General features: G+C 40.2%; 1 protein-coding gene across 3 annotated transcripts in view; it reads right to left on the reverse strand.

The window, feature by feature from the left end:
* lpp (LIM domain containing preferred translocation partner in lipoma) overlaps window positions 1–21,789 on the reverse strand; it is a 189,849-nt gene that overhangs the window by 147,687 nt on the left and 20,373 nt on the right. For all 3 annotated transcript variants that reach the window (XM_086283730.1, XM_086283728.1, XM_086283729.1), the window contains exon 3: window positions 13,114–13,158. The gene's annotated coding sequence lies outside the window, so the exon portion shown is untranslated. The remainder of the gene's footprint in view (window positions 1–13,113; window positions 13,159–21,789) is intronic.

Below are 21,789 nucleotides of genomic sequence, written 5' to 3' on the forward strand. Positions count from 1 at the left end.
TAAAAAATGCAAATTAATAAAGTCCAGTCATTGCAGTTGCTGCTTTAACAAGGTGCTGTTGATGTTTGCCAGACGGCTGGAGAGGAAAGTTTGTTTTCCTGTGCCGTCGCTCTGTCTAATATTTGGTCAAATGTGGGCACAAGGTTGTCAGAGCCGGCAGGACTCGCCTCCACTGAACATTTACAAGAAACAATGAATAACAGGATACTTGAAACACTTCTTTTGTCGCATAAAACTTAAGACTCAATGGAACCAACCATGTGGTAACGTGCCTACACAGCAGTGAGGCAGCTCACATATTATTACAAGGTTTCTCATCTAGGCTCTGAGCCTATCGCTCCCTGCAAACACAACACACACAGAGAAATAGGGGAGTGTTGAGTAAAAATCCTCCCGGAGCCTACATTAGTCTCATCGCCCCAGCATCTCTAAAGTGGCACTGACATATCAGAGGGATAGCTGGGAAACACTGCAGCTTAAACAGATCAACAAATCTGAGGGTTTCTTTGGTGTATGGCATGAGGGGCCCAAAAGTGGGCACAAAAACCTTCATGCGCCTAGTCGTGGTCATCTTGACTGTTTTGGATGGCCATGTTTTATGCTTTTCCAGGTAAAAAACAATGTGTGACTTTGTGCTACTCATCATATGAACATAAATCATATCAATATGCATATGAGAAAAAAATAGGTTTAGGTAGTAGCCAATAAAACACAATTTACTGGCTTGATATGAGCAGTGAAGCACTTGTTTTAGATATAATAAGCTAAAACCAAGCAAACATGTTTGGATCAGATTTTCTACATGGGGTTTTGTTTCCGTCATGAAAGCTTTTAACAATAAATGCACATATAGCATGCTGCCAAACCTATGAGGTTGGAAAAGCTCTGGAGAGAATGTAAAGAGGGAAACGATTCAGAATTAGGACTTATATTTTTCTAAAAAGATGCCTCCATTTAGGTGCTGTGATTTCTCTACATACGGTAGGATGGTATTAGGACTGGGAGGAACTTGAAGAATAAAAACAGAACAATCGGTGCTGCAATTCATGACTATTGAACGAGAGACCACAACAATTCATACAGAGGACATAACATAACTTCCCTGATGCAGTTCCTCGGAGAGTCCAGTAAAACCTGAAGGATTTATCCATTTATATAAAGTCCTTTCACGGAAATGAGTCAAAGAAAGCCCGTCTCTGGCTCAACAAAGAGTTAAGCATTTTATATTCTACTGTGAAGCTCAACTGTTCTTGAAATTCAGCTGGCAGCCAGCCTCACTAGTCATCCGTCGATTTGATGTGTGCTTCAAGAATCTGGCCCAAACAGCCAAACTGTGAGCCAGCAATCCAAACAAACAGTGTGAGAAACCAAGAAGCATCCCCGGCAAGTTAAATTTACACCAGCGCTGTGGCCCGGTCGTGTGCGGTGGTATCCATCAACTCACTTTTCTGCTTCTTTGATCCTTTACTGTTGAAGGAGAAATGAAACCAATCTCTGTGTAAAGGCAGGTTTGCACTACTTTATCTTAAAAAAACATTTGATTGGAGTCAATTCCCACCTTAAATGTTCAGCACTATTGGCAGCTGCTGCTAATTTAGTTTTCAAAGGATGGCTTAAAGGACATTTTGGATAGAAATGCTTCTCTTTCTGTGAAACGACTCACCTTATGACAAGTGTTGTGAAAGGAAACAGATTTCAACAACAATTTTAGATGAAGCTTTACATGTACAATTATTTTATTCAGAATTTCCAAATTAACACGTGTAAAATTAAATTTAAAACAGGATGTAAATGTTTTTCATCTGTTAGATAAATTTGAAACAGTCACTTAGTCCTCTGCATGTTTAAAATAATGCATCATCTCTCTCGAGCCTTACATGCTATAAATGTGAAACTGTAAACCCACAACTTTTTTGAATAATATTATATAAGAAAACTGCTGCGGATGATTTGTTTTTAACCAAAGCTGAAATTATTTCTTTATAAAGACTTTCTCTACAACATACCCGAACAATGCAGTTTAGCTGCCCAGCACTTTTAATTAATGAGAAATTTACTCTGTTAATGTCAGGCACATTAATGCATAATAATATAAAGCTTGTTAATGTTTTGTAATCAGCAGCCTAGATTTGCTTCTGCCACAATCATACTCAACAAATCAGAAAATGATAACCCCCCCCCCCCCCAAGGCTCTTACACCCTAAACTTATCCCAGTCATACGTTCATGGCACTTCTTCACGTAGCTGGCTCTGCTGAAGAGGAGCGAGCGTGACCATAGTAACGTAGCTGATCATTTCAGATGCTACTTTCCAAACAGCTCAACAGATCTCAGCAATGAAAAACTGAATCTGTCAGCTGACTAAAGCTCAAGTTTCTCTATTTCCTGTGTGTCAACTTCACATCTTTCACTATTTCACGCAGAAAGATGAAAGAAAGAGAAGAAAGCAGAGGATGAGAGATCATTTGCAAAAATAAGGAGTGCTCAGCTAAGGGATATTTGATCAAGAAGCTAGTTTTGGCTCCTCCCTCGTTCCCACGGGGTCACTACAGCGGGTAGCTCCAAATGTTCGATTTGGTAGATTTTCTGACTTTCCTGGGATTCGTGTCTCCTCCCAGAATCAAACAGGCGAATGTGTAAAGCACTACATCTTGGAGTAACTCTACACAACCTTTGAGAGTTTACATATAGCATTTTAATATTCTAGTTACCGTTTTTGTTTCCTTAAAATCAGTTTACATGATGTATTGATGAAGTTATCTGGTAAGGAACTGTGTGGAGCAAACTCTGGTGTCAAAGGTCACCACAAGGTTAGATCAAGGGAAATCAATTTAACTCGTTAGTGTTTAGTTTCACTCACCACATTCTACCTTTTGTACTTTGTGTCGAGGGACTGCAAAGGAGCCATATTAGCTCATGCAACATCTGCTTTTATCTCGCTGAATTCAGTTGTCTAAATCCACAAAGAGCAGTAAATCTCAAAACAGCAGCACATCAGATGATAACAGCCTGTCCAGAAAGGAAAATCTAAAAGCATTAAAAATACAAATTATTAAACAAATTTTTTCTGCGCGATTCTTTACCCAACACTGGACCACCTCTCCAAATGTTGGGGTTCCCCCCACAAGCCAATTCCCACTTGAACCCCTGCTCAGGACCCTCAGGACTGCTACTTTTAAAAAAATGTAAATAACTTTATATACTTCTGTTTGCACAGCTTCTGTGCTGAACAATCACAATCGGTGGGACTTATGCAGCTCTGCCTATGCAGAGTGATAGAGAACCAGCTGTAGAACAAATCCCACTGCAAGGTATTTCACATAACCACTAAAAAGACCTGGAAACACAACTATGAAGCAAATGAAACACATTCTGGATGCTTATCAGATCATTAAAAATCTTGCATGTGTGTCACATGATTTTGGGTGATGCTGATGTCTAATACTATATACCAAGGCCTCAATTTTTTCCATTTCTTACCTACAAAAAAAAGCAGCAGCTTTTTTGTCTGCCCCTCTCTGAGGGCCAGAATAAGCGTATTATTACTAGAAGAATGAAAGTCAGTCAATGAAAGCTGCAGTAGGGAATGAAGCTTCTTGGACCACCTGTTCAACATTTTCATATTCAGTGAAGAAAAGCTCAAGTTCCCACATGAGCTCCTTACCATCTGTTTCAAAAATATATCAAATTTTGATTTTCAACAACAGTGCATGCTTTGCTAAGCACAGACACCTCAGAGCTTATCTTAACGTCTGCTTTTACGATTTGTGAAATTTCTGTGAAACTGTATTCGCTGCTTAATAGAAGTAAAATGACTTAAAAGTGAATTCAGGTGATCTAAAACAATTCAAGCAACAGGTTTGGGGGGGAAAAGTCAGGCTTGCACATCTCCAATGGGATTATAGACGCAGAAGTGTGACTGAAGTACTGATCAATCAATAAACTGCATCTGACTGAAATCAATTACAGCGAAAACCATTAGTGTTATCAGAAGACAGAAACACAAGTTTGATGTGGATGTTAAAGGAGTTCTCAGCAGCTTATCAGAAATAATGCCAACAAAGAGGCAGCTAATCAGGACATAAAGACAAAGAGATACTGTAGGCCTTAACTAATACACCAAGTGCATACTTAATGAGCAGCAAAAAACTTTGCGACAACACTGAATTAACAACAGGTCTCATCATTTTGATTTGAAACATTTTTGCCTCAAAAACCTCCTTTTGATTGCTTTGGTTGCCTGCAGCCATAGTCACTCACAGTCTACATGTAATACAACGACTTACCTGCACACACTCACGCTTTTCTGGGCTTTAGTGAAACTGGAAAAGTGCCAGACCTGGAAACAAAGCTTAAAACAAAGCTGTGCCTTACAGATGCAACCTGCACTTTCCAAAACAATCAAAACAACCAGTGGTCCAGCGCTGTAAACCACACTACGACCAGCTTTTCCCTACGGACTACTTGCAACTACCAGCAATGACTTGCCAACCATTCACATTGTACACACTTTTCCTTAGCAAGCAACTGTTGCCTAAGGTTCACTGAACGGTCTTCTAGGCCTGTGTGAAAGGGGCTTTAGCAATCAATTTAACAGAGATTGCCTTCAGAAACTATTTGCCACTGGTTATGGATTACACATTTAACCCTCGTAACCAGTGGTTTCCAAACAGGGGTAGCCAACCAGCTGTTGGTTTATGGTTTCCAGCCAGTGGTTGGTAGGTGGTTTCCAACAAGTAGTTGCAAGACCAATGTCAACCATTCTCTAGGCTTATGGGCCTTAACGGTTATTAAATGGAATTGTAACTCGTGTATACTAATACTCAAGATTAGGTATGGGTACCGGTATCCGGTACCCATCATGGCTGCTGCTGCCATCATCATGGCAGCAGCCATTCTCCCCTGCGTGAGTAGCTTAATGTTGTTCGTGTGTAATTTACGTTGAGTATGCTCACCACATTATTACATTAATGCATGTAAGGTGAACTAGCAAACACCGTCGTAGTTACATGCGGCTGTCTTCTTGTTTGATGGCAGATACTCCCTTCACCCTGGCTAAAAAGGCTAAAATGACCAAAGAAAAAGTGGAAAACAGCTAAACATGAGAGGTTTTTGGACAAAATTTGTGTTCTCCATTCATTAAGCACTGGTTCGAGCACCGTTTAAGCACCGGCACCGTTTCAAAAGTACCGGTTTGGCACCGGTATCGGATAAAACCTAAATGATACCCACCCTACTCAAGATATGTCACAAAAACATCAACAAAAAACATTTCTTGAGGTCAAAATTACCTTTTTCCTTGACCTCTCTCTCAGTCAGAGCACTTTTGCCAAATTTGAAACACATTTCCACAAAAAGATCACAATCCAAAGAAGGATGTTAACTAGAGATCAGAAAGAGGAATATAGTTGGCCATTTAATTAAATTAAATTCTATTTAATATTATTTATATAGCAACAATTCACAACAGCAATTACCTCAAGGCAATTTATATTATAAGGTAAAGACCCTATAATAATACAGAGAAAAGCCCAGGAATTAGACAAACCCCTATGAGCAAGAACTTGGTAAGAGTGGAAAGGAAGTACTTAACAGGAAGGAACTAATAGAACTAGGCTCGAGGAAGGGCAACCATCTGCCTCCACCCGTTAGAGGTAATGAAAAAAAATATTTTAGAGCACAATTCAAATCTTATTTACACTGTTTCAAATTATTATCCACAAAAGAGTTTTGAAAAATGTATTGTTGTAAAGAACTGAAAATGGTAATTTGTTGAATTTGCAGCATTAGAAGAAAACAAAAGTTATTTCAGTTAAAAACATCCTAACAGGCCAAGTTACAGGTTAATATAAGACCCCTTCTTTCATTTAACATTCACAATTCTTGCATCCATTAAATTTGTGAGGTTTTGAACATTTTCTGCTTGAATTTCTTTGCACGATGTTAGAATATTTCTCCCACAGCTGCTGTTTTGATGTAAACTGCCTCTGAACCTCATCGATCTTTTGCTTGAGGATACTGCAAAGGTTCTCAATAGGGGTGAGGTGAGGAAAGGATGGGGGTCACATCATGAGTTTCTATCCTTTCATGCCCACAGCAGCCAATGCCACAGAGGTATTATTTGCAGCATGAGGTGGTGCATTATCATGCATAAAGATAATTTAGCTACGGAAGGCACAGTTCTTTTTGTACCAATGAAGAAAGTGTTCAGTCAGAAACACTACATACTTTGATGAGGTTATTTTCACACCCCTACAGGGGCCTAGCAGCTCTCTCCCCATGATTCAGTCCCAAAACATGACTCCGCCACCGCCTTGCTGATGCCGCAGCCTCGTTGGGACACGCTGGTCATCCACCAACTATCCACTACTCCATCCATCGGGACCATCCAGGGTTACACGGCACTCATCAGTAAACAAGACTGTTTGAAAATAATCTTCATGTATTTCTGGGCCCATTGCAGCTGTTTCTGCTTGTATTTTTTAGAGATGGCCAAATGTCAGGTTTATGCACAACTACACGATCCTACACCTTCAGTTTCATGGGACTCCAGAGGCACCTGTTAACTCAAAAGACACGACGTCGTACTCTCATTCACAGCGCTTTATTCGTTCCGCCATTTTACATACGGACCACAACAACAACACATCGCGGGCAACCGTACTCTCGCGATAAAACAGAAAATAACAAGTTAACAATCTCCCTCTTTCTTAAAAAAATAAAATAAGAGTATAAACACACCCCAGTAAACATTTGTATACACACCCCTGTAAACATTTGTATACATATATGTATATATTTATATAAACAAAAAAAACATTTCAAAAGTGCTTTGCTTTACTTAAAGCATACTATCATTGCACACAATAAACAATGGTACATTTGAATGCAAAGACAACTTTGTAGACAAAGGATTACAGTATCCAGAGTCCTTCATCTAGCGCCTTTAGAAGGGTTAAAGGTGAAACTCCCTTTTTCGTCAGACAATCAGCAAGTTGAGATTTTGAATCTGACCAACAAACCTGTCTGATTTTCTTGGCTTGTATGAGCTCTTTAATGCTGCTCATTTCTAGCCTCAGTCTCTTCTCTGTAACCTGCTTAGTAGACTTGAGTGCATCAAACAAGGAATGATTATCAGTTACACAGATCAAAGGAAGAGCGTTTAGACCAGTGTTACCAGTTGTAAGCTCAGAAAAAAGTGTTGCCAGGAAGACAGCACTGTCTATTCCATCTGACATGGCAAGAGTTTCTCCTGCCAGTGTACTTCTGACCACGCGCCTGATTTTTTTTAGACTGCCAGAAGAGAGGACAAAACTTTCCTCCTTTACCCATAAGGACGATTAATGCCCCTCCTTGAGTACCGCCATCAGGAAGGTTGCCAAATGAAGCATCACTGAAAACAACCAATGCCAGATCCTCACTGTTACCCAAGTGCTGAAACTTAAGAGTCACTTTCTCTGCCTTAAGTTTACGGATAACTTTGTTCACTTCATGAATAGACTGTACAGTTGCATCTTTGATATTAGATCCAAGGCTACATGTGTCAAACATAACATCAGGGCTTGTTTGTTTGGCAACCCACAAAATCTGTCCTATTTTTGACCTGAGTTGCTCACGTTCTGTTTCACTTAAGGGAGCCTCCCTCTGTACAGCCCGTGCTGCTTGTAGCTGAACCGGTTGTAGGTTGTCAATGTAAAGTTGTTGATGCACCTCTATTACATCATTAACTGTACAAATGTCCATACCAACATAAGAAAAGCTGTCATGTTCTTCACGGCCCACAAGGAAGGTAGATTTCAGTACAGGAATGATATGAGTTGCAAAGTGACTTGAACCAGCCCAAAGGAAATCATCAACGTGACATGCAAGCACTCCTGTAACCTCATATTGTTCATTCTGCCAATAGAACACTGCAGGATCAACCTGTGATATTTTACCACCAGTTTTGAGCATAATGTCTTTGACCTTATTGTACCAATAAAGTGAAGCATCTGCAAGTCCATAAACACACTTTTTCAGTTTCCATAGAACATTGTCCTTGCCAGCTTCAGGTGGGGGACGAAGATAGATGTCTCTTGACAGTTGCATTCCCTGCAAGAAGGCAGATTTAATGTCCATTGAATTTACTCTCCACTTGTTTTGACATATCACAGCTAGCACCAGTCTGAGGGACTCAGACGCACATGTTGGAGAGTCTTTCTGTAGTTCTTTAGTATTTACCTCTTCAAACCCCCGTGCCACAAGTCGAGCCTTTGGGACAACACCATTAGTTTCTTTGAGTGTACAGACCCATCTAGTAGACACACATTTTTGACCCAGGTCTTTCACTTCATCAAACACACCATTACTTTGCCAGCTCTCAATCTCCTGCTGCTTAGCAGAATCAAAGGAAATATCTTTTGTTATGAGTACATCTGCATCTCTGTTTTCAGCTTCAGTGCAAAGACCATCAACAAGTGACATGTCTACAGCTTTCTTTTCACCTTCACTACCATCATGCTCAAGATATTGCACATTGTACCAGTTTTTGTATTGCCCTTTTGCTTTTCCCGCTCTGCCTAGCACTCTGGCTGTGTGTTGAACACCGTTGTCTCTGTTGGTAAAAGCAATCAGCTGTCCTGATCTTAACTTTACATTTGCAGAGACATGATCAGTGGGTGTAGAGGGCTCATTGGCAGTTTGTGTGACAGACATGTTTTCTGTAGTGTGTGTGACAGACATGTTTTCTGTAGTGTTAGTTTCTCTGTCAATAGTGATGTCTTCTTCCTCACTAATACTCTGTTCCCCATCGGGTGTGTCAGTGTCATCATTTTCAACTGCGTCTTTGTTGTCATCATCAGTAGTACTGTGTGATATTTGTTTATCTCCAGTCCGTGAATCCACTTTAGTCAATCTTGACTGGTGTACTCTTACAAGAGTCCCCCCATGTCTTACAAATACAACAGTTCCATCCTGTCCAATAACTACACCTGGACCTTTCCACTCTGTACAGTCGACTCGTTTGTAGTATACTTTATCTCCTGCCTCATATTTGTCATCTGTAGGCCTAAGTTGTTTGCGTAGTGCTCTCCTGATCCTTTCTGAACACTCTGCCTCAGTAAATGCTTTTCTGGAAGCATGTAATGCTGAGATATGTTCAGCTACTCTTGCACTTACAGTTGTGCCCTCTAAGGCAGGTGGCTTATCCATCAACACAGAAGGAAGGTTGGGGTTTTGGCCAAACACAAGTTGATGTGGACTATAACCATGTACATTAAGCATACTGTTTTTGGCCATAAGGGCCCAGTCTAGCGCAGTGTGCCAGTCACATCCTCGTTCCTTTTTTACCTTCAGGAGGATTTCTGTAAGTGTCATGTTATGTCTCTCCAGTAGTCCGTTGCTCCAGGGACTATACCCCGCCGTTGTTTTTACCTCAATGTTGAAGTTTTCAGCCATGTCCCGAATGTCTGTGTTGTTGAACTCTCCGCCGTTGTCTGTGTAGAGCCGTCTGGGGGCACCGTGAATACTTATCCAGGTGTGAATGAAGGAGTTGACGATCTCTGCAGCTTTCTTTGTCTTTACGATGCTGCCAGCACTGAAGCGTGTGAAGTGGTCGATGATGTGAAGGTACCACACATTGGGCTCCAGCTCATGTAGATCCATCGCTATTGTCTCATTATACTCAGAAGCCAGGGGTAGACCAACAGCAGGTCTCGGCTTGGTTTTGCAATATTTCTGACAAATGTCACAGTCACGAACTATCTCTTGTAGAATAACTGCACATTGTTTATCTGTATTGCCAGAGCTTTGGATGAGCCTCAATATCCTCTCTGCAGATGCATGACCAAACTGCTTATGAAGTTTCACAAGGACTTTCTGTTTCTCTTTTGTAGACATTTCAGCAGTTACCATGAGAACTTCATTTTCATTGCAGCTTTCTGTAGTATTTTCATCTCTAATGTCCACACAATAGTGTCCCGAACTAGTGAGCTCTAGGGGAACAGGCTGCTTGAACATGACAACACTGTCATTCTCCATGTCTAGAACAGTCCCTGCTTTCTTGAGAGACGTTTTGCTCAGTAGTAGTGGAATGTCAACAGGAACTACTTCACTTTCAATGTCACATTTTGTTTGTCCAATTTTTGCTGGAAGTTTCACTTTTCTGCTGGAATACACTACAATACCATCCCCAAAGCGAAATGGTCTGGAGCTGGGGGTTTCTGATTGCAACAGCTTGTTTACTTGGCCTTGGCTGAGGTCACGCATGTAACTATCTAGCCACTTCTGACCACAAACTGTACGTGTACATGCAGTATCAATAATGGCTGACCCCAGTGCCTCAGTCAGGAAGATTTCAGAGTCTGTTTCAGAGTCTGTCATTGAGGCTTTAGTGTACAAAGTAATGTTACACTCCTCCACTTTCCCATCTTCAGTTAGCTTTACTTGGTCACCATTACGATGAGGACAGTCTTTCGCCCAGTGGTAAGTGCTCTGACAAATAGCACATCTTGTTCGCTTGCCAAACTTGTCAAGTGGGTTGGTACCTTGTAGTGGTTGTCGCTGTCCACTCCGCGACGAAGTACCGTTGTTTCGTTTGTATTTGGGACCTTTTTGTTCCGTAAGGAAAACTGCTTCTTGGTTCAGTTGAATTCCGCTGAAAACTCCAGTTACTTTCCCTCCGAAAATCCGTTTTAGTGCAGACTTCATAGACGCAAACGTTAAGTCCGTGCACGCTGTCAGTGCAAGCTGTCGACTTTTCTCATCAAGACAAGCTGTATCTAGAAGCTTAAATGCTAGCACAGCGTCAGGCAGCGTCATGTTGTACTTTTTCATCCGGTTATAACGCTGTTCAAAGTCTATAATGTAGTCTGCCATGGACACGCTGTGGTTCTTTGCAATGGAGTCAAAACACGAGTAGGCTTCATAAGCGCGGTCTTTCTCTTCTCTCTGAAACACCGCGTCAAGTTTTGCAAGTAGTATTTCCATACCGTCATCTTTGTCTAAATCTTCCGCGGGTATCTCCATGGCCGTTTCTCTGGCTCTTCCCTCGAGGCCCAGCGCCACCGCGAGTGCCTGTTTCTTTTTATCCAGCTCCGTAACCCGTCTCCAGATATTGACTTCATTCTTCCAGCATTCGTATGGCCTGGCTTCATCAAGCTTTGGTGGTACTTTGTAATTGGGAACCATCCTCTGCTACCAATGTTAACTCAAAAGACACGACGTCGTACTCTCATTCACAGCGCTTTATTCGTTCCGCCATTTTACATACGGACCACAACAACAACACATCGCGGGCAACCGTACTCTCGCGATAAAACAGAAAATAACAAGTTAACAGCACCAGCTACTTCAAATACCTGTTCGCTGCTTTGTAATGCCGTTTTAGCAGCTGCTCTCTTAATCCGATGAAGTTGTCTGGCAGAAACCGTCCTCATTATGCCTTTACCTGCACAAACCCTTCTGTGCTCCGAATCAGCCACAAATTCATTCACGGTACGATGATTACGCTAAACTTTTTGTGAAATATCTAATGCTTTCATGCCTTGTCCAAGGCACTGCACTGCATCTGACACTTTTCTGCGACAGGGAGATCCTTTTTCTTTCTGATGTTGTTTGAAATATGTGGCATGCTAGGCTCCCTTTGATTGGGCTCACCTAGCAAACTAATTATGACATCACTAATTATGAATATATCAGTGATCCTAAGAGGCCTGAGACACAATACCGTCATTGAGTTTAACTGGAAAAAAAAAACTGAATATTTATGACGTTAAAATCTTATTTGCATAATAATTTGGAAAGCAGTGAGGTATTCGGTAACTGATGTCCCACGTGAATACTGAATCCTTCGTCATGGAGTCATGTTGTTGTATTTTTATCACCAAAATCTATCAGTTCATTGTTGACATCAAGTGAACTGATGTGAAGAAATTCCCTCAAGACGTGTGTGGTCATGAGGATATACGAGAGAACATCAGATAAAATTCCTGTGGCATAAGAATTTTATCAAACCTTAATATCAGGGTGAAGACTCCTTGCATTAAGGACCCAATGATCAAATTCTACATTGTTTAAACGTACAAAATTAAATTCACACAATTTCAACATTTTCATGCACCTAAAAATTAATTCAACGCAATTGTGCACATTATTAGCAAAAATGAATTCTTTAAAAAAATAATTACATAATGAAGTATGTAGTATGGAGACTGTAACAACACAAAGCATGATGATCTGGATGGGTAAAATTAAGGTAATTTCATAATTTTACTGATGTTTTTATTGCTGTTTACAACACCACAGTGAGTCACGTGACCGTTGTTTTCAGGCTGAAGTAATGCAGTCGAAAGTCACGACATCTATCTATGTAACCTCGCTGTAGATCAGAATCGATCACAAATAAATTCCTATGCAGGGTTTGGCTCAGAGCAGGACAATAGGAGCACACAGGAGCTGAAGGCTTGTGGTCTTTCTGTGTAGTGGAAAACTAGACAAAGTTCCACTTTTTTTTTTTTTTTAAAAGGAGCCCGCTTTTTCCCCACATTTGGTATCTAAAACACATGATCTGTTTTCTCCTCACCGAGGCTAACTAACTAAATTAAGACTGCATCACGGGAACACCCTTAAGCCAATTTTCAATGATGCAAATACCTTGAATAATACACAAGTATCTGTAACTAATAAACAAGAATTTGTTACACATTTATTGAAAAAAACTGCAAATTATTTAATCATAAATGTACATGTTTTAAAATTTCCTACCTCCAAATTTGGTGTACGTGTGACAAACACAGAACTCACCGAGTTACATGTGCATCCTACTTATTCATCACAACATACATCCTGATGTACATCCTGATTATAAAAGAAACAAACAAAGGTAAGATGGCTTTTGGTTCAATGTCTAAACAGGAAAACCAAAAAGGGCCACTCCGCATTAACTACCTCTACCAATCAAGCATCGCATTAGTTTTCCTGTAGATATGCATGTAAGATGCCCGACCTAAAGTATGGTAATAAAAGAAATAAAACCAGACTTTGCATGGAAACACATCCAGCGTTCATGGAAGCCTGTCTGGTCCGTGAACACATTAGAAGAGGAGGAAGAGGAGTTAAAATTAGGTCGGGTACTTACCCAAATTTGACACAAAGTGATGGCGGGGGCTACAGGATCAGACACCTGAAAAAACAACAAACACCTCATAAATAAAAACAAGTTTGTCGCAAATAATAAATAATCATTTCAAGAAGAAAAGATCTGAAGAAATAAACTGAAATGGTCCAATTTTGAATCCATCCACATCGCCTTTCATGCAGCTGTTTACTTTTAAAAAGTTGGCATTAAAGTCTCTCTCTAACTCCTCAAGTTAAACGCTAACTTTTGACTGCAGGGGATAAATTCAAAAATGATAATTGTGACTGAAATTTCTATTTCTGGTGTTGTGAATGTCCTACATTCTGTTTAGATGCAGGTAAGGGTGGGGGTGGAATGATTTTTGTCTCCAGGGCCCAAAGATGTGTATTTCTCTTGCTGAGGAATGCTTTTGTTCTGATAAATTGACAGTGTCAGTTTCCCACATTGCCACAGTGTGGCATATACTATAGGGAGCAGTAGTGGGAACACAGATGCTACATACGATTGGCGTCAGTCAATGTGACAGTTCTTGTTTTTTCTTTCCTTTTGAAGGAGGGGAGGGGGGCTATTTTTCTAAATCTGAACTTCCAAGTCGAGGAAGCAGGAAGGAACAGGAATTAATACACCTACACTCCCCTTTTCCCTTCAGAATGGCAAAAATCTCTTTGTACTCGCATCATAATTACTGGTGGGCGTCAGTTTGGGAATCGTTATCCATGCCTCCTTCACACTTACTTTTTCTGTTTTTGCAAGTATTGTAGCGTGTTTTGAGAACAAGCAATTGACAACTAGGTCTTTTCTCAACCTCACTCCAGTTTCTGTACGCCGTCTTAATGTTAAGGAACGGGTATTGCTTGAAGTGGCGTTCCTTGTTCTAGCATATGCTTCCTATTTTGAGATTTTTTTTTTTTTTTTTTTGCAGCCGGGCGTGGATGGAAAGTAACCAGCAGATGAGGTGCTGAGGACGTTTCTCCAGGGAAATAATGTTGATGAACAAGCTCTATTTTGGAGTCTTTCCATGCAGTCTGACAATCTGAGCCTATTCAAAATGCAAACAAAAGTACTCAGTAATTTTATCCCCCAAAATGTTTTACTTTTCACTTTTAATTAGGAGTTTTACTGCTGAGCACCTTGGTATATTTTATAAAAAACAACCCCCCCACCCCCACCCCATACACACATTATCATCAACTAAACTTGCATGCTTTATATTTATGAAAACCTTCCACCAGAAGGGAAAATAAACATGACAAACTGCAACTACTTCATAATAATATGTAATAATATATGTGAAATAATGGATGTCTGCTGCATGTTTTAGTTCATATTTATGAAACTTTCCACATTAAAAAGAAGCTCACATGGTAAAAAAAATTATTTAACCAACTTTGCGTCTAGCAATGTATAAGTATTACCATTAGACATCAAGCAAGAGTGAAATATTTGATGGGATGTTAAAGAAAAACAAAAAAACTAATGCTGTGAGTACAATTTCACGAATTCTCAACAAGGACATTAAAAAAAAAAATTCAAATGAAAAAATTCCTTTAAAAAAAACAAAAACAAATCAAAAACCTGCTGACTGATTTTGACAGATGTGAAAATATTCTACCAATCATCCAACCCCAGTCGCTAACAAAAAAGCAGACAATCAGTCATTTAAATATCAATCCACAAAATTGTGTATTACAAAGGTATTTTCCAATATTTCCTTCTAATTTATCTGCTGAAGTACTGACGCACGTGTGAGCTAGCCTTCTGTCACCGTGCCAGTGCAAAGAATTCATCTGTTGTTCTCGAATCTTTGAGCTGCATGCCGACAGAATGTTTCAGAGCTCACCGCCCTGACCTATTTTCTTCTACAGATACCAAACAATGAAAAATGGCCACTCTCTTATAACACCATCTTCAGCTTTTCTCCTCCAAGTATCCCCATCAAGGCCACCCTTTTTACACACACACACACACACACACACACACACACACACACACACACACACACACACACACAATAACTACTGTGCTATCTGCACACGCAATGTTGACTGTGAAAGTAACAGCTAACTTGGGACCTTATTAAGTGTTTAGAAAATATTCCTCACTTCCTGTTTGCTTGTCTTACCATCAACTTAAGTTGCGTGCCACTGCTTTGTGGTTTGGATTCTTTATTTATACCTTTATTTACCCAGGGTGGTTTAGCAAGTGCTAATATTATTTTTCTGCAGATCGACACACACACACACACACACACACACACACACACACACACACAGCTTACAGGAGTGTGTGTGTAACACAAACAGACTTTTGAGGCTACATCCAGATTTCCTGAGGTAAAAAAAAAAAGAGAACCTGGACTAGCGTTAGCGCCAACGTCTGACCAATGGCTGTGAAGGCTTTCCTGAGTAGTAGAGGGCCTGGGACCTGGGCACTAAATTTGATTGATCTTTGAGTGTCTGAGTCCAGCACGTTCTGTGCTCAGACATCTGGGGAAATGTCCAGCTGAGCAGAAAATGTGATCTGGCCAGAAATCGTGGAAAACACGGGATAGAGTTGCTCACGGGTGTGTGTGCGCGTTGCCGTCCGTTGCCAACCTTGGCCAACTCAGAGAATTTAAAGCAACGTTAGAGTAAACGAGCTCTGTGCCTGTAAGGCAGCAGTAGGAAACAGCAGCTGTTCCAAATCTGTACAAGAAGAAATTTTTTAAAACTACTCTCAAACTTTTACGGTTTCCCAAACATTGTATTCATGATGGGGCTGGGAATGGGGGGTGGGGATATATATGTGTGCACACATTCTTAAATTAATTATTAAACCTATTTTATAGGATTTATTTCTTTAAATCTACTAAGTACCTTTTGATTTGATTTTAATTTTTAAAGTGTCTCTGTAGGAGTAGTTTGTTTGGTGAAACTAGCTTTCAAAATAAAAGTGAGTGAATGGTTGAATTTCTCTCTCTCTCTCTCTCTCTCTCTCTCTCTCTCTCTCTCTAAAGGATTAATTGCTAATGTGTGTCCCCTTTTGTAAAGTTAGTTTTGATTTTTCTCTAAGCTCTAGTTTTTCTCACACTTAGTTATATTCTTTCACCTGAGTAAAATTATGTGTGGGAAAGACTATTTTCCTAAAGTCTACATTAACAACGTGCACACAAGTCTCATGATATTCAAAAGTGAGGCTTTCAGGTCATGACTACTATACATGGTTATGAGCTAGAATAAGACCTAATTTGGTCTAATTTGGCAGCTTTCACCTATTTTGTGTCTAACACAGAGACAGTCTAACAGAAATGTTGTGCCAGTGCTGACAGAGATTTCACTCAGCTACACTGGAAGAAGCTCACCGTTAATCCCGAGCAGATAACTTATCAAGCACATTTTTCTAATCTCAGGCATATATGACTCATATTTTTTCTTTTCCAAAATAACTGTTAGAACTGTAAGAAAACACCTGCTTTCAGACATAATCCTAATTTTAAAAAAACAAATAACAAAACAAAGAAAAAAATTAATGCTCACACAATTACAAAGCTCTAAAAGGAAAAATAGAGTGATTGTGTGTGGCAGTTGTTTAAACACTTCACTTTCATGAAAAGTAAAAAGAATACCTGCTGTACATTATGGCACAAAGGCTTAGCTACCGATAACACATTTTTATCCGATATATGTTGATATATTCTACAAATAAACACAGACAAGTGGAAGAAGATGGATTGAAGGCACAATAAAAAAAAACAACCTTTTTTGAACTACAATTCCCAGAATGCCCTGGAAGATGCAATTTGTGTTATTGTTCATTTTTTGTTCATTGTTCAATTTATTTCATTAAAAAGTGTCAACTAGCTTTTTTCAGTAGATCTTGTTTTCACTGTGAGAGTATATGAGGCAACTTTAACCGAACACCGCCGATTCTAAAGTAAAAATAAAAGTTATGAATTTAAAGGGACGACTTTTTTTTTCAGATTTCAGTAGGTTTATATGTCAACAATGTTAACCATGGAAAGTTTACATCATACTACATCTAAAAATATGTGCATTATTGATTTTTTTTTTATGAGATATGACTCTGTCAAGTAAAGTGCAGCAAAGAGGTGGGAAAGAAAATGTCATGTTGTCCATGACCTCTGAATTACACCGTGCGATGCTACATCGATCTCTGGCAAACTACAGCAACAGCAGCATGCACCTGTCACTGTTACCGCACATCACATCTCAACTCAATTTAGCACAATTACTACTTAGGCATGATGGGGGGCACAGGGACATTTGGGGAGTTAGTATCTGCTGGGCCATGGTCCTCATCGGCAAGATGCGTGTAGATGCCAATAGGGGCGCAAAGAAGCCCAGGTGGCAGCAGATTTGGTCCCTCGGGAGACCTGCACATCAGCGACAGGAAAAGCGGTGGAGTCCCAAGGTGCCAAAAATAAACCGGGTTAGAAACCACAGTTAATGATTCTTCCACAAGTTGAACTATGAGATTCCTTTATGATCTTTACTTCTTCCAGATCAATTTTGATTACCAGAGGTTGGGCTTTTAGGTTGGGGCAAAGATCCACCACTGTGAAGGAAAGGGGTGCACTTGACTTATAAAAAGCATTTTGGACTAACTGCAAGCTATGGAGAGGTGAGTGTTGAAGACCCATAAAAAAAGGGAATTGCAGTAGTCTAGCCTTGAGGTGATGAAGGCATCAATGCGTTTTTCTAGGTCTTTAGTAAGAAGATAAGGCTCCACTTTGGCAATTTCATGTAACTGATAAAAACTGGACATTTGCTTCTCCAATTTAATAAAAGAGCTATCTAAAAACACTCAGAGATTTCTTACAGTGTTGGAATGATGACAAGTTATCCAAAAGGGCATGAGTTCCTGAAACAATACAATTATGTGTTGACCGTTTTTTAACATCATGCACAGTTAAGCAGAGGCAGCACTGGGACGGAGACATCCAGTTTCAAGGGGAAGTAAATTTGGATGTCATCAGGATAACAGTGAAAGGGAATGTTGTATTTCCTGAAAATAGATCCCAAAGGCAGCGTTATAAAGATAACAGAGTTGGACCCAAAACAGACCCCTGTGGCAAAAATGGTGACTATTCCACTTTCAAAGATACTGGCAGCAGCCAGTAATACCTCTTTCTTTACTTTTTGCTTAATTTTGTAGTGCTCTTGTACTTTCTGCCGTGACAAAAAATTTCTCACGTGTGGGACTAATAAAGGTTTATCTTATCTTATAGAGGTTTATTTCTCAGCCACCTAAGTAGATGCACCTGTTGTATGAATTTCAAAATCTTATGTCGTCTTATTTGAGTTATTACATTCACAAGATTTTCAGAAAACTTGGCCTTTGACCCTTTGACCTTGAGGTCGAGGTCACCAATATTCAAACTTGAAGGTTTTTAGTAGATACAGGTCTGGTATCAATTTGAAGCTCCCACATCACTTCTTTCTTGAGTTATCACACTCACAAACGTGGGTGCCTGCCTGCTCAGCTGACAGGATGACGACAATACCCATCAGTCTTTTATCACTGAGGGGTAAAAACCATAACCATCTGTACATAAAATAAGCGTTTTGTAATGGAAAAAAGAACGGTTTTTAAAAAGGTTTTACTGCTTATTTTGGCTTCTTATTGTCATTTGTTTACAAGAACAAAATTATTATTCAAATAAAACCACTTGGTATAGCTCAGCAGGTTGTGAAAGCAGGCACCCGGCTTCCAGTCCATGTGGGCCATGTACTGCATGTCATTCCTGACTCTCTCCCCCTGCTTACCTGTGTACTCCACTGTACTGTCACCTAGTACTACTCTGAACTCTCCTTCAACTCTGCTGTAGTTTGAAAACCTCTTTCTTAGCTAGGCAGTAACAAAGCTGCACTAATAAATTAAAGAGACATGGGCAAAGAAATGTGCAATCTTTTTTTGATAGCAACTTAATAAAATGAGGCAATTTCACTCAATGCCACATCCATTATGATAACTTAGGTTGAAGTATTTTCCAAGGAAAAAAGACAATGAGCTAAATGCTAAAATTATCAAAGCCATTAGCTGTTCAGATAGACCACTTTCCTATCAAACAGAACTGATCATCCAAGTACATTAGACCATTTACACAATTCTAAAGAGCCACAATCTGTCAAAGAAAAGTAATTTAGGTCCTGAAAAGCTCTTTTTTTTCCCCATCAGGTTACGACAGATAGAATTAAAAGAGTTTAAAAACACTGTACACGCATCACCTTTGTTCTAACCTTCAACTCCAAGCTGCATTCAGGACCACTTTGCTGTTTTTAACGGGGTATGTGATGTTTGTGAATGCTCACGTTGCACAGCTGACCCAAACTTGTCACACAGATCTGCCAGGTCTGAAGCTGGGTCCATTTCCTCTGTGGACACATGCTTTCTAAGTGCTCCTACAACGGACAACTTGATTGGGCCTTAATGTTTACAGCCCGAAAAGGTAGACCAAAGCAATGAAAAATACATATCCCTGTAAACACCTTGCCCTTTTTCCTGGGCTTTATGGTGTATTTATAACCACTTCTTTCCAGCACTAGAGCAAAGTGAAAGCCATGTTCAGATTAAATTAGCGCACGGCACCCTTTTCTGAACTAGGCACAGTTCAGGACCAGTGGGCTTGCACGAATAGGCCCGAGGGCAGACTCAAGTGCAGGGAAAATAACCTTGATAAGGAAACAAGTGGCTTCTTTGCTCTATACCTGACATGTTAACCGCTCGTGAGAGCTTCACGTGGACCAAAAAAATAAGACTACAGACTTCAGCTCCAGGTTTGAATTTGTAATTGCACATTTTGTGGTATAATTACATAAAGGTTCACTGATAGAATTCAAAAATACAAACCTTTTGCTGGGTCCTTGAAGAGTAAACAAAATGTACCAGGAAAAATACAACGCGAGCTGTCTACAACAGATTACTGTCCCACTTCCTGTTTAACATTAACTGCATTTGTCATATTTGTGCGGACACACAATGTTCCTGTGCAATTACAGATTACTGCCAACATCATCAGACTAAACTGTGATCTTGTTTACAGCCTTTATGACTTTAACTGCTTGTCCTTGTAACCCAGTTCGACTTTTGTTTAGTGAGCTTGTCACTTCCTTTGATCTCGGCAATAAAGGTGCACAAATGAGGGGAGCTGCATCTGCAGCTCGGAGTTGCAGAAGTAAAAGTAAAACACTTCTGGTGTGCGAGTGTGTTTTGAAACATCAATGAGGTCAGCACATTGTCAACAGTTGCCCTTCCACAACACTAGATGGTCCACTTCAGACTCCTCCTCACTGACGAAAACGGTCTCTTTGATTTAGGCGAGGGTGGGACAGACAACACCCGCTTGCTCACTGCGAGTTAAACGGGTCTTTGCCTTCCTCTGCACGGACTTTGTGCTACGGAGCCGGCAGGTTAAAAATTGTTTGTGCTCATGTCAGTCTGCATCACTTGCAAATTCACATGCACACGCTGTTCGTTCACACTGAGATTTTCTTTAAGGAATTTTGGTCACACCTGTATATAAGTGCATCTTCGGGTACAGACACATTCTAAAGTCTCAGAGTTTTCTGGATAGTTCTACTCTGCTTTCGGGAATTTTCCACACCTGTCCACAGGTTGCCCCCACCAAGTTTTACCTAATCCCCCCACCTGCCTAGCCTGTTTAATATTGCCTTGCAGGGACCAGCCTTTCCCAGCTTTCTGTTACCTGTATATGTTGTTTGCCTACTAACTGGTTTGTTCTCCTGATTATACCTGCATGTTTCAAACAGAAACCCTAGACGCTGAATATAATAACAACCATGCTGCATATGGAAAACTGCATCTCTGCACGTCCCTCCCTCCTGTTCCCTACTTGCCCCTACAAACCAGTCCCAAGTCCACCATCACAGACTCTCAGACTTTTACATGCGTCTCTGATAAATCTGTGAGGGCTCAGAGCTGTCCCAATGAGAAAATCTGTGGAGCTGGAGGGCTCTCTCAAAGACCTTTTAAAACCAATATGTTCAGTAAAACCACATGTAAATATACATAACACAAAAACACTAGATTTGCTTCATGCAAAGTAGAGCGTTTGCTAAGATCTGATGTTTTATGTCAAAGCAGTTCACACACTGAAATGTTGATCCACTGATTTGCTGTAAGGTGTGAGGCCTCAGTGACAAAGGGAAAAAATCTCACACCATTTGCTTTGGTTGCAGGTAGATTGCCACAATCGCCTGTATTTTACACTGAAATGTCTGCAAAACACTAACCACGGAGCAGCAGTGAAACATGAAAAATGTGACACAAACCACAAATGCAGAACATTCACCTTCAAAATAACAGTTATAACAAACACATTTCAAAAGGTGAAACTTCTACTTTGAAGGCAAATGACTTTTATTTCCTGTTTGTGTAGCACTGGTCACTTTCGAACCACTAGTAGTTTGTAGTTTGTGAGTGTTTGCAAGCAAACAGAGTGACAGGTCTTCTATACTAACTACAGACAAGCATAGCAATGTGCTAAAGCAATCACAAGCAGGATTTCGGTGCTGCACCACATAATCCACTGTGACCAATGTTACGCAAGCAATTACCAACAAACTCCAGCAACCAGTTGCCAAACAGCCACGGAAACACATTTTTCTCTGCAACTACTGGTTGCCGGGGGGATGCCAACTGGTCTCCAAGCCGTGT

The sequence above is a fragment of the Aulonocara sp. 'chitande type north' Nkhata Bay genome, linkage group LG23 (genome assembly GCF_057382095.1).
Source record: "Aulonocara sp. 'chitande type north' Nkhata Bay isolate Kocher_YH1m ecotype deep benthic linkage group LG23, A_spYH_male_GT1.1, whole genome shotgun sequence".
NCBI lineage: Eukaryota > Metazoa > Chordata > Actinopteri > Cichliformes > Cichlidae > Aulonocara > Aulonocara sp. 'chitande type north' Nkhata Bay.